Source organism: Sylvia atricapilla, chromosome 6 (assembly GCF_009819655.1).
Source record: "Sylvia atricapilla isolate bSylAtr1 chromosome 6, bSylAtr1.pri, whole genome shotgun sequence".
NCBI lineage: Eukaryota > Metazoa > Chordata > Aves > Passeriformes > Sylviidae > Sylvia > Sylvia atricapilla.
The window spans coordinates 8,864,263-8,881,343 of NC_089145.1; the positions used below are offsets into that span (position 1 = coordinate 8,864,263).

The window sequence follows — 17,081 nt, forward strand, 5'->3', positions numbered from 1 at the left end:
CAGAGGCTCCGGCGACCCCCAGCGGCGGGGCGGGGAACGGGCGGGGAACGGGCGGAGACGCAGGCGGCGCCGCCGGGGTAAGAAGTGCCCGCGAGGCCGCGCCCTCTCCGCTGCCCCGGGCACACCCTGCCCGAACCCCCGCCAACCCCGCCGCCACCGCCACATCCGGGTCCCGGCGGCGCCCCCTCAGCGCGGCCGGGGCGGGACCAGGGCCCGCAGCCGCGCTCCCGATTGGCCGGCGCCGCGGGGCCGGCCGGGGATTGCCGGCGCTCGGGGGGGCGGGCGTTGCCCGCTCGGCGGCCGCCCATTGGGCGAGGCGGGCGCGGAGCCGCTCTCCCGTTGGCGGGCGGGCGCGTCCGGTGCGGGGCCGGGGGAGGGTGCCATTGGCTGGAAAGTAGGTTAGTGGTGCGCCGTCGGGTGGCAAGCCAGGCGGAAAGTAGGTCAGGGACGGGGGCTGCCTGCGCCGGGCGTGCGGCGCTGCCGGGGGGCCGCGACCCCCGCCCGCCCTCCCTTCGGCCGGGCGCGGCGCGGCGAGGGGCGCGCGGAGCCGCGGTGAGCGCCAGGGCCGGCGGGCGGGGGGCGCCGAGGGGCGGGGGGGGCGCGGGGGGGAGAGCGGCCCCGGTGGAGCCGCCGCCCCCGGGAGTCGCGGCGGCCCCGGGAGGGGCCGAGGGGCGGCGGAGGGGGGCCCGGGCCGGGAGATGGCGGCGATGGGACCCCCCGGCGGCGGCGCCGGGCTGTGTCTCCGGGAGCCGGGACCGCGGCGGGGGCCCCGTTACGGAGCGGCCCCGGGGCGGGCTGGCCCGGCGGTGGGGCAGCGGCGGGGGAGCGAGGCCGGCAGGCGGGCCCGCAGCCGCGGGCGGAGCCGGGCCGGGGTCCCGGCTCGGGCAGGGGCGGTCGCGGGGCTCGGCGTGGGGGCGTGCCGGGCTGCGCCCCCTGCCCGGGGCCGGCCGCCCCCCGGGACGGGCAGGCTCGGGCGGCTCTCGCCGAGGGCACGGAGCCCCTTCCCCGGCTGTGGGAGCGGCCCTGCCCCAGCCGGGCCCCGGGGTCTCCACTCCGCGCTGGGAAGGCCCGCTGTGGGAGCCCGTGAGGATGGCGGTAGCCGGGAATTCCCGGGCTGTGTGGCACGGGGGGCCGGTCCCGCCCGCCGGCAGGTGCCAGCCCGCGGCCGGGGGCTCCAGGCACGGAGCATCCCGGGCACCTGCCGGGGTGTTTCCCGGGGATCCCCTCATCCCGAGCGCCTCTCCCGGTGCCCTGTCGGACACCTGTGTGCTCCTTGCTGTCGCCGGGGGAGGGAAGGTTTTCCTCCGGCAGTGAACGGAACACGGCGGGAACACCAAGGTGGCTTCCCGGGATCAGGGTTTTTGCGCTTGGGGAGGCAAGGGAATCGCTTTGCGTTTTTAGTTGCTGAGGTTTTTGGTACTCCAGTGCCTCGATTTTAACAGTTTGGGGAAGATTTTCGTAGTTGAAAAACAACGGTGAAGGAACAAGTGGGTGTGTTTTCTTGCCTTGGAAGCAAATATGCCTATTGGAATTTTGAAGTATTTCCTTAGTGTGTGAGGTAGAAAAGGTCAGCTGCAGAGCGTGATCTAATCTCTTTTCCAAACTCGGTCTTTAAGCAGAATTTTTAAAAAATTTTGGAACTTCAATATTCAAAATACTGAAATACTGCATTTCTCTCTCTCTTTTTTTTTTTTTTTTTTTTTTTTTTTTTTAATAACATGATGGGATTAAAAGTACCTGTCCTACCTGTTTATCTTTTCTTTTATCGAAAGGGCTTTTTAAACGTGAGTGGCTGATAATACACAGGCTGCAGCTAAGTCTGTAAGGGAGAGAAGAAAGTTTGTTCCAATTAAGTATTAATTCTGTCTAACTGTCTCTGTAAAAGGTCTTGCAGAAGGCTGAGGTTAAACGCTGCCCTCTTCAGAATGTATGTTTTGTATCCTCCAGGAATATGCAAATGTAAATAGCTCTTTGAAGCATCAGGAACTACAGACCTCTTTCTGGTTGCACTAAACCACAGCTGCTTATTAAGGAGAAAGGCTTCACTCCTCCTGACTTCTGTGGGTTTGTGCTTCTCGTGGCCATTCCTGGGGTTTTATCCCTGCTTGTAGAAACTGAGTGTGTAAAATAATCTACGGCCACAGCATTTCAATGGGGTTTTATGCTGTTTTATCCCGTGTTCTCTTCCACACTGTGCATTTCCACTGTCACTTTGGATGCCAGCAGTGGTGTGTGGGGCCGTGAAGAATGTAAAAAGCTCTTTGGGAGAGCAGACAAGAGAGAAGCACCACAGATAAAGCTGCTTGGTTTGGGTGGCTGTAGCTGGGATTCCACCAAGCCAGAGCTGGAATTAGGGCCTGCTGCCACGTCCCTGTCCCCACCTGCTCCCGAGAGACCTGCTGTGTTTGGGGACCCTTGGCTAGGGATGCATTAGGAAGGTGATGTTTGTTGGGGGCACTTGGAAGGACATTTGTTTTTCTCTTCAAATACCTGCTCTCAAGGAGATTTTGGACAACCAGGAGTAAGACCAGAGAGCATTCTCTGGATTTTTTTGGTGGAGCTTAGAGTTGCACACAGTTCTTTGATGCTGTGCAAGGCTGATGGCAAAGCTGAGACCCGTGAGAGCTGCAGGTGAGGAAGGCAGGTTTTCCAAGGGAATTGATATCAAGGACGTTGGAAATACTAGGAGACATGCAGCTTATTTATTTACAGGAGTACAGAAGTGCTGTTTTCATGCTCAACTATAATATTTTAAGCCGTTTTCAGCATGGGGCCCATTGCCTGTGTTTTTATACTTTGAGAGGCTCCTGAAGGAATACATTATTGTAAAGGGAAACAAAGTAAATTTGGTGCATCCCGTAGGGACTTTTTGTTTCAGTTCTGTAACCTGCATGCTTTGCATTCTTACCTATACCATCGGTTTGTCCACAGTACTGTTTCCAAAAAGGGCAGAAAAGCAGTAGAAGGCAGCTGCCTGTATCTCCAAGTGTTAGGAAGTTCTCTGAAGTTAGTTGTCTTCAATAAAAGCTGTATGAAGGCATATCGTATGCAACTGACTGCAAAGAGAAGCCCAAAATAAATACATATTTTTAATCTTGTGCAGCTTTTTGGTTCTCACCAAGTTTACAGAATGCAATATTTAAGCTTTCTCTATTTACTTTGATACATTAAACATGTTTTGAAACTTTAATTTTTGGCTGTCATCATATTTTGAGAGCTTCAGCCTGAAATAATTGGTTTTGATAAATGCTGTAGCTGACTGGATGATGCTGATTGGAACTTAGTTAGCAACTTTTGAAATTTGGTTATTAAAAGTTCTGCTTGATCAACCCACAGAAATTATGGTCTGTGTTTTGGAAGTGCTTGAAGATGGACATGAAGTCTAGATGGCATTTTCAAACCTGGTGAAAGAGCTTTCATTGTGGGTCTTTCAGTGTCTTCAAGAGCTGCTGTAGATAGATTTTGGGCAGTAGATGGGTGATGGATGAAGCAAAGCAAAAGAGTGTTCTGCCTGTGGGGTGTGTATATAGCTATATGGATGTCGTGGTCTCACATTGCAGTAGGAAATATGTTCCAGCTTTGGTGAGATCAAATCCAGACTGATTCTCAGGTGTTACACAGTTGAAACCCAAGACATTGGAGCAGAAAAAGGATGCGCTCAAAAAGTCAGAAGGCTTTTCTCCGTAAAAGTAGATGTATTGAGTTATTTAGAAAGCCTGTTTAAGTTTTGATGAATTTTTATTGAGTGAGGAAGAAATCTCAGTTGTGATTATCCAATTGGTTTTATTTGTATTTAAGGACTCTGAACTTTGTCGCTTAACCTGTGATGTTTAATTAATTGAGCTGCACATTGAATGGGATCGATATCAAGGTAACTCACTGCCATTAACTGCATATTGCACCTGCCTTTTTACCTCAATTTGTTGGAAAAATGCAGTAAGGCTACTTATCTAAGGCCCAGACTTCATCTCCTTGGAAACCTGATCTTTCACCAGATGTTGAGAAATGTAATTTCTTTTTTAATCCATTCTGCAGAAGAACGCAGATCAAAACAGCATCTTCAGGCTTTGTTAGTCTGGAATATTCATTACCTAAAAAAAAAAAAAAATAGTCTGACATTTCAGTCTTTGCCCCAAAGAAGATTGATAGTTTCTGTTGTGTTTGGTATTATTTCAAATTTATTGTAGCTGATGCTCAAATTCCTGGTTTATAGTTTAATTTGATTCAAGAACTGGCTGGTAATGGGTTCTTCATGTGTAAAGCACAGGATTGTTTGAGGACCAATGCCATCTTTCTTGGTCTCTCTGTTCAGGTCATACTTTCTCCTTTGCAGCTGCAGAAAGGTATTTCTTAGGCAGCACATGGAGAATTTGTAACCTTTTCAGTCTGCTGCCATTTGAGAAGCTGTTATTCAATGTCTGCTGTGTCAGATGCACTTCTGGGTCAGCTGCTGATGTCAGAGCAGCTTGTGGCCCTGTGCTGGAGCTGTGCTGGAGTTTACTAGGTTGGCCCTGTGCAGGAATGGTGCCAGTAGGCTGCTCAGAGAGCAGCAGATCTCCTTGGCAGCACTTTGGAGGGGAGAACTAACAAGCCGTGTTTCCTGGGGCTCAAGGTGTTGACGTCCTCTGCTGACATAAAAAGGGGCCCATTCATGAGTCCCAGCAGCCGAGGCAGATGGCTGCAGTTTCTGGGGTGGCTTTGGCTGGGCTTTCCACGCAGATGTTGGTGGGGTCTGCTCTCCACAGGTGCAGGGCAGTTTAGTGGCACCTAGGAAGGGCAGCAGATACATTGCTGGATCCTTAGCAGTTGTTCCCTGTGTGGCTGGGATGGAAACCCATCTTCCCATGGGCAGTTGCTGCAGCACTGGGAAGGATGTTTGGTGATTCCTAGGCAGCATCTTTTGGCACAGTGTCTCTGAAATCACTTTCCTAGGAAGGCATTTTGTAGTAGTTCTTAGGTCTTCATTCAGTTGCAGCCTTTTGCCTTAATTCCTTTCTGTGTCAGCTAAAAAATAAGTGTGTTTTAAAGATTGGATGTTTTCTTGATACAGGACTATTCAGAAGACTAAAGTTTTTATTGTCCACTTGGGATTGATGTAGGCTTTGAAGGATGAATGAAGTAAGACTACCAGAGAACTCAGAAATTATTATTATTGATTTCAAGTTGTCTCAAGTTGAAAGTTTCAAGTTCTTTTTGTCATGGAAACTTCCTTGAAGCGTCTTTGCCTTGTATAATTTGCCTGGCCAAAATGGACAAAAATCAAAAGGGCTGGTAGAAATTGATAAATCGTGCTGTACTGCAGAATATTTATCTGGTGAAGTGAGAAGGAAAAGTTACTTCCTAGAAAAAAAAGAGGGGAAAATAAAGCTAGTAAAGTAGTAAAGTATTATTTTACATTTTCTCTCTCTCTCTCTCTCTTTTTTTTTTTTTTTTTTTTTTTTTTTTTTTTTTTTTTAAGAATGTTTTTTCTGCCTTTAAAGCTGTTATAGTTTCCTTGGACTGGTTTGGTTGGGTTTTCTTTTCCTTAACTTGTTATGAATGGATTTCTTTGTTGTCTGTGGATTTTTCTTGGAGTGTTACGAAATTTAGGACTTCTGTCCCATTTTGAAGCAAAATGATCTATTAAAATATCAAAACTTTCATCCTTTATGTTGTGTGTACGCATTGTAGTCATTGAAAATGGCAGCAAGTTGGCTTTGGTGTGAGTTCTACTGATATTTTTATCTTTCACTCAAGGACCTCTGATAATTGTATTTTGAATGTCCTTGAGTTTTGGGCTTTCTGCTGCACTTTGGCTACTGGCTTGTTAGTTTTCATACAACCTTGGAAAATAATATTTATTTTGCCCATAGTCCTGAATGGCCTGGTCATTTTTCAGGGATAGAATCTGTGGTCTAGAATAGATTGCAAAAAAATCAGATGTTTGTTTTGGAGGTTTATGTTTTTTTAACCTTGTCTTGACCACGTTGGAGTTTCCAGTTCGAAGTTCTAGAATTGTTGACTAAGAAACAGGAGGCCCATTTATTCCTCTGTTCCCATTCCCAATATGCTTTGTTGCCAAGGCATTTTATGTAATCTTGACATTTGCTTTTGCAAATTGGTTTGTTATTGATGAAATTAATTCATAATGAGTTAATGGAAAAAAGTCGGTATCAACACTGTGCCCTCAACATACTTAAGAGCATTTTTGTGTTATCGTCAGGATATGGCCCAAATTCATGAATTCACATATATTTGTGATCTTAGAAGGCTCTAATATCTGGAATTGCTTTCTTTCTCCTTATCAATCCAATAAAGCCCTAGGATATTAGGCAATTTTGCTGCCCTAGAGTAACATTTTACTGTGGTTTTGATCTATACCAAATTTACTATGGCTCGAAAGTTTCTATTACAAATCGTGTTGCTTCCTTCCTATTTTGATAGTTTCTTCTTTTGTTTCTTATTTTAAAATATGTCTTCACTGCAATGACCAAACCAATCTCTGAATATTGTCGTTTATTTTAGAAACCTGTCAAGTCAGGTTCAGTGACTTCTTAGAGGAACTTGTCACATAAAACAGAATTGCTGGAAGTGTGCTGTAATTAAAGAACAATCTGTTCAAAATGTTGTCAAATGCTTTCTATGCAGTTTGGGTCCAAATTCTACAAGTACTAGAAGTTATTTGTATTTTAGAAACACAAGGCCAGCAATTGGATATTCTTATTTTAAATAGACAGATAGGAGAGTTTATGCTAGTTTGGGTTCGTGTTGGGATTTTCTGTTTCACTTGTGCTAAAATTTTAGGACGTTTATGTAAATACATTTTTCTCCATCTGAGACATGTGCAGCTTGGTCAGCTTGTCTGGCCAGGAGATAGTCTGAAGAAAGATAGATATTTCCCTATTACAGCATTTTAGAATCTAGTTCACTCTGTTTAAGGTGTCCCAGCTGGCAAGAATGAGATCTCAATTACTGTACTTGGCATTATTTGTGGAATGAGGTAATTCCTCATTTGCCTGACTTGACCATGATACTCTTCCATAGCAAATGCCTGCTTTATTTTCTTAGCTGGAGTGGCTTTTTATTTGTCTTACTCCAATGCTTTTGTCATTATCAAGAACAAGATGATGAGGGGAAAAAAACCCAGCAGAGGAGATTACTGCAGTCAGCTATTGGAGAAAGTGTTTCTACATTCCCAGTCCTGGTGGATATTATCAACTCACCATTTTAGAGCAAGTTTTAACAATGGGATACAGCTGATGCCATTGTGCAACTCTTCTGACTGTCCTTTCTGTGTGTGTTCCTCCCAGGAATTCTGGTCTGATTGATGGATTTTTGCAGATTTTCAAGGAATGTGTGGGAAACATGCCACTGTTCAGGGCAGGGTCATCAGGGCTCTGCTCTGGTACCTTGACAGGACAAAAATCCTAATTTTGGTACCCAATAGTTTGGTTTATAATGACACATGAGCCCTTTGCATCATCTGTGGACAGCTGGATGAGTTTGGACAGCAGTTTTGATGATCATTTGAACTTGCCATGGGCAGTGTAGCCTCCATCAATGCTCCAACTTTTTCCTGGGCAAGAATTTCCCAAATATCCTGTCCCTCTGTTCCGTGGTGGCATTTGTGTTTGGGCAAGGATCCAGGCTTGGGGAATCTGCTGGGTCTCAAGGGTGGGTATTTGCCCCAGAAGAGGGATTTGAGATTGCTGATGCCATACAACTTGTGGCTTCATGAACACTTCTGTTTTTGTGGGCTAGGAAGCAGCTCACGAAGTGAGTATTCCTGAAGGAGAGGTGGGAGAGGCAGGAGGTGTGAAGAGTGCTGTTTTAAATGTGTTACACTGCAACCTTCATGTGGAAGAAGAGGCTTTGTGACAGAGTATTTTTGGATTAAGCTGTGTTGGGTCATTTCTTTCATAAATCTACATAAAAAATTTGATGAAAAAAATCTGGCTTTGGCACTGAAACCCAGAAAAACAAGCAACTTTTTACCTTCATCTCTGGAGCTATACAGTGGAGCTTTTCAGTATTTATTGTGCCATTTTTTAAAAAATTCTGTTTTATAACAGGGAAGAGTAACTCAGGCAGACCTCTGACTCTTTTCCCTTTCCCCTCGCTGGCCCATGTGCCTCTGGGGTTCCAGATGAACAAATATAGAAGTGTTTCAGATATGCAAATCTCCCAGGAGCTCATTCACCACCGTCACCTGACTTTGCCAGAGCTGAACACTTACGTGTCCAAGTTGTTGTCAAATTGATAATTTATGTAAAATTGGCCGAGCCCCAGCAATGTCTCCAGTTAAACTTGCCAGGAAGTCTGGAGGAAATGGAATATAGGAAAGAGACTGAGGGGAAGAAGATTTTGTTTCTGGGACAATACATGGTTTGAACTCCATTGATTGTGCCCACCTCTGCTGCCTTTGAGGAGGGGACCTGTCTGTTTAGAAAAAAAAAAAAAAATTTTTTTGAATTGCTGTTTAAGAATGATTCTCAGACTTGGCATAGATCTCATCTTGCTGCCAGTTGGTTTATATATTCTCTTTTCAAGAAGCAAAGCTTTCTAAAATCTACCCAGGCTTCCATTTAGAGAAATATTGGCACCATAGTTTGTTCTTGATGTTCTTATCAAATAGCTGTTCAGGAGAAGTGTTCTTGTGTTCAGTGGCATGAAAAGCTTTTGAAGACTGTAATGTGTCTTTAATAAAGAGATTTACTAAAAATTTTGAACTTTATTTGGAAAATAAATGGAACGTAAGACGAAGTTTAACCCAATGGATAACAAGAGAATCCATGCCTTCTACTTAGAGAGAATGGATTTATTTTTGTCTTAGAGCATATGAACACTAATAAAGACTTTCAAAGGTGTGTAGTTGCACACCTTTGAAAGAAGCAGAACTAAAAAAAAAATCTTCACACAACAAAAAAGTGAGCAAAAAGTGCCCTATTGGTATCTCATTAGAGACCCAGGTAGTGTTGTAGCATATTGAGGATTATTATTCAACATTTTAAGACTTTTAAAGTTCTTTTAAGTGCCTAAATTAGCGTTGCAGAGTTCTTGCTGCATTTTAGACAAAATGAAAGTGCCTTTTAGGACAGGATTTGCTCAGGCAAGTGCTTAAGCCTCCATGGATTCATTCATGGTGTGCTGTAACACTTGTGTAATCTACTTTCTTTGGCACACATTTCAGGTGCATACTTCTTATTTTTTAAAACAAATATTTGGTCCCTCGTCCCACTCGTCCTCTAGTTTTAGGATATTTATGTGGTTTGCTAGTTTCCTGTAGCCCCAAACACACTGGAATGATGGTGCCCCTTGACAAACCTGGAAAAGTACTGGTTTCTGTTACTTGTCAATGAAACCTGTTTTTCCATTTTTCTGTGGGATTTTGTTTGGTGACTTTGGGAAACCTGGTAACTCGTGTCTTAGCTGGTCTCTGACACTATTTACAGACACAGACACTCAAGAATTCACCTTTAGAACAGCCTGTGTGTGGCTTTCTGTCCCTTTGTCTCAGTTGTGTGAGCACTTTGTTTGCTCTTCGGTGTGTGTTCTGTGGTGGTGACGATGTTTTGGAGTGATGCTGTGTTGGCAACCAGGTCACAGAACAATCTTGGTGCAGGTTCTCAGGTTTGCCTGGAGGAGTGGCTGGCAAGTGGATTTCAAAGGCTTTCAGGAAGCAGGAAAAGAAATTTCCCTGCCCTTCCAGCACCTGAAAGAATCTTGAGGCACTAGCTTAAAGGAGACACACTGGGGATAAGTACAGCTAACTTTGATTGGCCTTTCTAGCAATGGTGCAGTGAAGTTTGGAGTTTTTCACCTCCAAATACAGCCCAGCATATCCCCTTTGACTCCTCCCTGTGACGGAATTTGGCCGAGCCTTTGTTTGGCAGCAGTGGGCGAGTTTCTCTTCAGTCATTCCTCACTGTGTAGGTCTGTATTTTCCACACGTCCTTCCAGGAGTGTACTCATCCCAATCATTTCCACATGCGAGCTTTTCCTTGTTTTCCACCCTTCAAAGGGCTGGTCACTTAGTTCCTGGTGGCTCCTTGTGCTGCTGTGCTCTGCTTTTATCTGCATAGTTTGTACATTCCCACTGCTCAGGCTGTAGGTTGTCTCAGTGCAGTTAGATCTGATGGATCCATGTTCCATCCCAACACTGAGCAATGTTTCTCAAACCTAACCTCAGTAACATTCATCCAGGCTCTTTCTTGACTGTGCTGCTGTGAATGGGAGGTGGATTTCACTTGAGTGTTGATAAAACAGCCTTCTAGAAAAGGAGCAAATTTATCCGAAGTAGCAGCTCACAAACCAAATAAATACATTTCAGAGTGTTTTCTTGAAGGCTTCTATTACCCTGGAGGCTTTGTAGGGTTCCTTGTGCTCTAATCTCCCTTTGAGAGCTGGCCTGTATGCTCCAACATGCAGGTGTGTGTTTGCAAGGGAAGTTAAATGGGCACTCACTGGTGAGCTCATCGTCTCTCCCCTCCATTGTACAGTGCTGGTATCCATTTGACTTCTGAATCACCTTACTGTCATCTACTCAGACTTGTAGCATTTTTAAAAATGACTTCTTTACAGGATTAGGTTTAATCTGTTTTGGATCTCTGAGCAGTTCGCTGTGGGTTAGGTAAGCACCAGTGCTGTATGGGAGTACCCAGCTGAATGCTGGAGCCAGGAGGTTAAAAGCTCTCGCAGTTACAAAGGGTTAAAAGGTTAGATTTTCAACTTCTCAACTAATGAAATGGTGTGAATTCTGTCACCTGAATCTCCCAGAGAGGTGTGTGTATGCTGTACTGCAAAAATCCACCTAGCCCTGTGTTAAATAAACTATGGAACTGATTCATAGTTACTGTGTGTGAGCTGAGCAAGGATTAGTCAGTGACATTGATTCTGGCAATTTCCACTTGGCTTGCTTAAGAAATACATGTGCCCTTTCTAACTGGCAGCCAGTCCTGTTTCTGTAGGTCACACTTCCAAGAGGAAGTGACTGAGGGTGGAAGGACTTTATTGGCTGGCAGTCCCCAGGGCAGCATTAGAGAGGTGCACAAAAGAATCTGTGCCTTGGTAAACAAGGATATCAAGCTGGACTCAAAGGTAGGCTGATCTATGTAGGATGTTAATTATGTCATAACTTTAATACTTTTTCTGGACTTGATAAAGTGTGAATAGAAAACTGAAAGGAGTTCAAGGAGTGAACTGTTTTGCAAACGTAAATTTAGAGTGTCAGATGAAAGGAACACAACTAAACTTACTTAAAGGAGGAAAAAGCAATTCACTGGATTAATCCTTCAGTCAATGAGCTGATAATGTTATCTGGTAGGAGAAAATGAAATGAGGTTTAATAGCAGATAGGTGCCTTAGTGAAATTCAGGCTAGAAAAGTTGGAAGTTAGGAACAAGGAGAACTAAGCTTCGGAAAAAGGTGGGAGGCGGGTAAGGGATTCTTACAACACATCAGTTCTTCCAGGATATCTTTGTCAAGTAAACTTTGACCTGAATTACAGTATTATCACTGTGTCCTATAAAACAGTAGATGAGGTTGCCTCCTGTTGCAGCAGAGGAGAGCAGAACACATGATTGTACAAGGGAAGAGATACGAATGAATCTGGTATCAGTGTTGAGATAAAATTTGCCTGCTTATCTGTACTCTGTGTTTGAGTAGAAGGAAGTGCAAGGACATACAGCTTTTACCAGGCTGAGAAGGACAGGGAGGACCAGAGAGACTTGGAGCAGAGAGAAGGGGACTACGGAGACTCTTGCAGCAAAACAAGTCAAAAGGTTAAAAATACTACAGGGGGTTCTCATGTTGTTGTTCTCTAAAGCGTATATAAAATGTAATACCCATGAGTTTTGTTCAGCAAAACTAAAATGCAAAGCAAACATAACTTTTGGTCTGTAATCTTAATAATTAAACAGATCAAAATATAACACTTTAGTTTTTCTGGAGTATCAACTTTTAATATCAGTGATTTGCTATCAGTTGAAAATTTCAAGCACTGATATTGGAGTGAGACAAAAGTAGGAGAGAAACCTGAGGAGCTGATACTCATATTTAGGAAAACAAAGATGGAGTGATTTAACATGAAGATAATGGAAGTGCCTTTACATTTGTCAGTTAAGTTACTGAGGGTAAATATTTTGTGTTTAGTCAGTTACTTCAGAATTTAGTAGAGAATATAAATTTAAGCTTGTACCTTTAGGGACAACAAATAAATTCAATGCATGTGGAAGAGGAGACAGAAGCTTTGAAGAGAGCTGAAGGGACTTTAAGAGATAAAAAAAGCATTTCAGCTGAGCACCAGATGAGTGACTGAAGAAAACACACATACAAAAAGTGTATGTATTTCTCTGTTAAAGGGCACAATAGTGCATGAGTTTGAAGTGCACATTTCAGAAAAGTAGGGCTCTAAAAAACGCCAGTAGGATTCTAAAAAACTTTGTATCTATTGTTTAGTACCTGATCCTCTGAAATACATGATTCTTGTCTGTCCTAAGCATGTGTGTCTGGTTGGGTTTTTCCCTGTGTGTAATCAAAGGGCAAAGGTTGAGCTTGATGATCTTGGAGGTCATTTCCAACCTTAATGATTCTATGATCAGTAACAGTTTGCGTGCTTGAGTGGCTCCTTTGGCCTATTTTAGAAAGAGAATTGAGAGCTCTGTGTAATGATAGGAAAGATGTGGTACTGCAGGAGAGATTTGAGGTGAGTGGGGCAGTGTGTATGGACTGAAGTGCTTGGCAAGGAGAGGCTTGGGCTGCCATTCTGGTGTTTGCCTTGGGTAGTTTGTGCCTGCTGACTTTTTATGTAGTTCCTTGCTCTGTGCTGTTGTTTCTGGGTGCTGCAGAGGAGTTCAGCTGTTCAAACTGGGTTTGAAATTCCACTTATGAAAGCGCACACCGAGCATATAAACCTGGCTTCCTGTATTAGACTGGTGTTTTACTGATAAGCTCTGCTTTTACAAACTGCTTTGCTGAACTTGTCATGCCTGCTGATTCAGTTCAAATGTTCCAGCTGGTGCTCAGTGGTGGTAGGGTGATGATTGCAGGTGAGTTAACTTAAAACAGGGTTGACCTGGAAGGGTTTTTGGAGGATGTGGTGGATTTCACACTTTCCCTATGAGTATTGCATATGTGTCATACTTGTAAATAGAAGGTTTTTCTGAATAGTTAGAAATGGAGATAAAGTTCTTTTGCCGATAACAAATGAAGGCAAGAGAGACCATTGTGTGCCATGAAGAAGACCCATGAAGTTGCTGTATGGATGTGTCTCCAACAGGGCTGTGAGTTGCTCCTGATGAAGAGTAGGATTAGGGCCCACAGTTATTTTCAGCTCTAGGGCTTCACAGGCCACATGTGGTGGTAAACCTCAGCAGAATCCATTCCCATGAGCTGGTCCCACCTCTCTGTGCAAACCACGTGAGCTTTTAGGCCTCCTGTTACCTGGCCGAGAGTTTCCACAGCCTTCCACCTCATGTGAAGGGCTGTATTGTTTTGAGCCTTTCAGCCGAGATTTGTTGGATGTCCCCATGACATTTGGTGAGTTGGTAGGTCTTGGTCCTGCCAGTTTTCTAAGCTGAAGAGGACCAGTTTATTTCATTGTTCCTTAAGCAAAACTCATTGCCTTTGTTGTTCTACTGAGAGAAAGTAGAAAGTTTTCCATTTTCTAATAAATTTAATTGCTGTGATTTGTTGGATGATATCCAAGCCATCCTCTGTTCAGGAGCTGTAAATAATTATGAGCATTTGTAAGTGGTAACTAAGGGACTGCATTATTAATATTTGGCACAAGTCTGCTACTTGCAGAAATAAAATCATCTAAACCTACTTGTGCTTTTTTGAGGAGGAATGTGAACTGTCTAGTGATCCTTCCTGGGTCCACTGGGATCAGACTGCATAGGTCATAGAATGTTCTCTTTTGGAATTAAAACAATGGGTTGGAAAAACTTCTGGTTGCAAGTGTTAGTCAGATGTCCCTCTGCTATGTTACATCCCTTCTTGATTAGGAGGGGAAGGAGGTTGTTGTGTAGATGGATCTTTGAGTCAAGGACAAGAAATCATTGAGAGAAAAAAAAAATCAAGCATGCAGCCTTCCATTTTATGAAGAGTCCTTTTTTGGGGTGGGTGGCTGTGGCTTGTTGTCTTGGGTTTTTTCTGAACAGGTTTTCTTCCTCAGTTGCCCATGTTTGGTCTTGGCAGGATTTCTCTCTCTCTCTCTCTCTCTCTCTCTCTTTTTATTTTTATTTTTTTCTTTTTTAATGTGTGTGTCTATTGCACACTGTTCTTCTCCACTTGCATTTCCATTACTTTTAATTTTCGTAATGGTTGAGATGTCTGCATAGCAATAAGGACCCCATTAAGTGAACTGTTGGTGTTCCCTGATCGTTCCTCTGCCTTTATAAAGGCTGTCATGATTTGGGAACATGAGTCTTTGTTCCAAATACAGCAGCAATTTTAAAACTTCTTCAGTTTCAGTTGTAATGTAAAAGTACATATTCAAACTTGACTTTTGATTTAAATTAGAAATCATGGATTTAAAAGCCTGTCTGGAAAAATGCAGCTCTGAGGCTTGTGTCCAGATGTATCTCTGGCTGCTGAATGTCACAGGTTTGGAAATTTGGTGGTTCTCAACACCAGCATGAATGTACAGAGGCATTATAAAGGAACATGTTGTATCAGCCATTTCTCTAAAGGGCTGTCCTATTGCTGTAGGCTTTCCTCATGAAAATAAAGCTTATACTCCCACTGCAGCAGTGACTGCAGAGTGGATGGAAATGCTCCTCTACTGTGTCTGTATATTCATAGCTTGTCATTCACAAAAGAGCAGAGAAAATGTCACAGTGCAGATGTGGATCAGTGGAAAGGTTTCAGCACACCTTGTCTTGCTCCAGCCAAGGAGGGATTTGCGTGTTGAAAACAAATCCTCTGGGAGTGCTGAAAATATCTTGAAAGTGCAGAAAGGCTGTAACAGGGATATTTTAACTGCTTACTGTAGTTGGATGGGACATTTCTTCCTTTCCTCTTCTCTGCCACATCTCTTCCCCTTGCTTTGAGCTGCTTCTGGCTATCATCTGACCTTTCAGCAAGGCAGTTGAGATTTCTGCGCCCCCAGAAGACTGCTTTCTCTCAAATTATTGTTCAGCCTGATGAATTCAGCACACTGTACAGCCAGGCTCTGGGGAATTTATAAAAGTCTCTGCTGGAGTACTGGAAGGGAAATCTGGAGGAAGAGTGACAAGAGAATAAAAAAGGAAGTAAAGCCATCCCTTTGGCACTAAGGTGTTCTATCAGCTGTTCTGTGAAACTTTGCTGTGAGGTTTCCAGCAGTATCTCATGCTTATCCTGAGCTAGACAAATACAGCTTTCTCCAAGCCATATTCTGATGATTTTTCCCTAAACTATCACTTGATTTGCTCTATCAAGTCTTACTTTGAATGTTGTACCTACAAAGCCTCAAAACCATTCAAAATGCTGGCTTTAGTGGTGTTCACTAAAGGTTGTAGGGTGTTTGGGGCTCACCTTGAACATTTGTCACATTGCACAGGAATTCCAGTTTATCCAAGGAAGAGAGAAAGAAGCATTAAAAGTATCTAGTGCTGCAGTAGAAGCCATGAGCATTTACTTAAGTGTTCAGTGTATGGTGCAGTGAACATCTAACTTTACCTTTAATGTCCTGCTGAAGGACTTCTTTGGGCTGTCACTGTGGTTTCACTGTCCTGCCATCCCTTGCCTTGCTCCACAGCAGTCCTAAGCAGTGCTTTGGCCAGGCAGGGAGTTGTCAGCTACAGCAATTCTGCTCCTAATGTGCTGTGTCAATATTAGTGCTGGCCCGGGGGGCCTTGGGAGCTTGCCCTACTTCTCAGTGTTCTCTGTGGCTGCACTTCCAACTGCTTTGTGTGGCTCCATCTGAGGGGCAGAGTGTGGGATAATGTCCCAGTGTGAGCTGTCATGGCTTGGAAACTCTGTCTCTGTCAGCAAATCCCTCCTTTACAAACTTGCATTTCAGGAATGGGTGGTGCTGTTACCTCTGGAGCACTGATGGAGACTGAAAATTATATGTATCTTTTTTTTTTTTTTTTTTTTTTTTGGTGTTTCTTTAGGTGTTTTCCATGAAACAATTTGTTGCAGCGTCAGGGTTTCACTCGTTTGATTTGGATTTAACAGGCAAATAGTATGATTTCAGGGAAGGAAGCTGCTGAGTTTATTTATGTCAGTATTTATTGTTGCTCCACCAACAGGTGCACACGGAGGTGGATGCAGCTAGTTGCAGGTGCATGTGTGGGGAGAGGTTTTCTTAAAACTGGAAATTTGTCAATAACTTTAGAGTTGTAAATTTCTGTTTCCACACAAACTTTAACATATAGTAGCTATATCTTTGTACATTCTTTTGATTTTTTTTTACCAGATTCTTATACACATAACAAAAAGCTGTGACACCCTCTTATCCAAAAAACACTGGTAGTGTGGGAGAAAAAAAACTAAGTTGAGCCTCTAGGATAGTCTAAAGGAAAAAATACGGACATTCACATGGATGTGATGCATTTGTGTTTGACAGCTGATTTTGTGTGAAGTCAAAAAGAGCATGTAAGGACCCAGGGGGGAAAACTGAACCTATTGAGGATATGTGAGCTAGCGGGAATGGTAGAGAGGCAGCCAGAGTGACGAATACCCCAGCTTGGTTCCAGGCAGGGTGAGAGTTTCTTCCCTTTCCCAGGGCTTACTTTAGGATGGAAGGGAAAGTGACAGCCTGCTGGCTTTGCTTTGTCAGGCTGGCAGAGTGCTGAGAGCAGGGGTGGTTTCTTCCAGCCAGAGATGAAATCTAGCAGGACCAGAGGGAATATGCAAAAACTGGAAACGAAAGTATCAGCTATAAATAGAACCACCTGTCTTTGCTCCTTCTGGTGATATTTTTTCTCCTCTTGTTCCAATGCTTTGTTCCCTGAAGATATAAAGTATTTAGCTGCAGTTTGGCAATAGATGTCTGAATGAAAGGTCTTGCATGTGTCAAATGTGTTTGGGTTTGTTCTAGTAATAATATGACTTGAAAACAGCCCTGTGCAATATCTCTAAAAGTATTTGGGCCAGGTAGTTCAACTCAAAAGTAA

The 17,081-nt window shown here is 44.0% G+C and overlaps 1 protein-coding gene across 5 annotated transcripts in view; it reads left to right on the plus strand.

The window, feature by feature from the left end:
• The first annotated feature begins 411 nt into the window (after positions 1-411).
• Positions 412-17,081, plus strand: part of BMAL1 (basic helix-loop-helix ARNT like 1) — a 47,988-nt gene continuing 31,318 nt past the window's right edge. For 3 of the 5 annotated variants that reach the window (XM_066320571.1, XM_066320573.1, XM_066320570.1), the window contains exon 1: positions 412-552. The gene's annotated coding sequence lies outside the window, so the exon portion shown is untranslated. The remainder of the gene's footprint in view (positions 553-17,081) is intronic. The other 2 variants (XM_066320569.1, XM_066320572.1) reach the window with 1 other exon arrangement.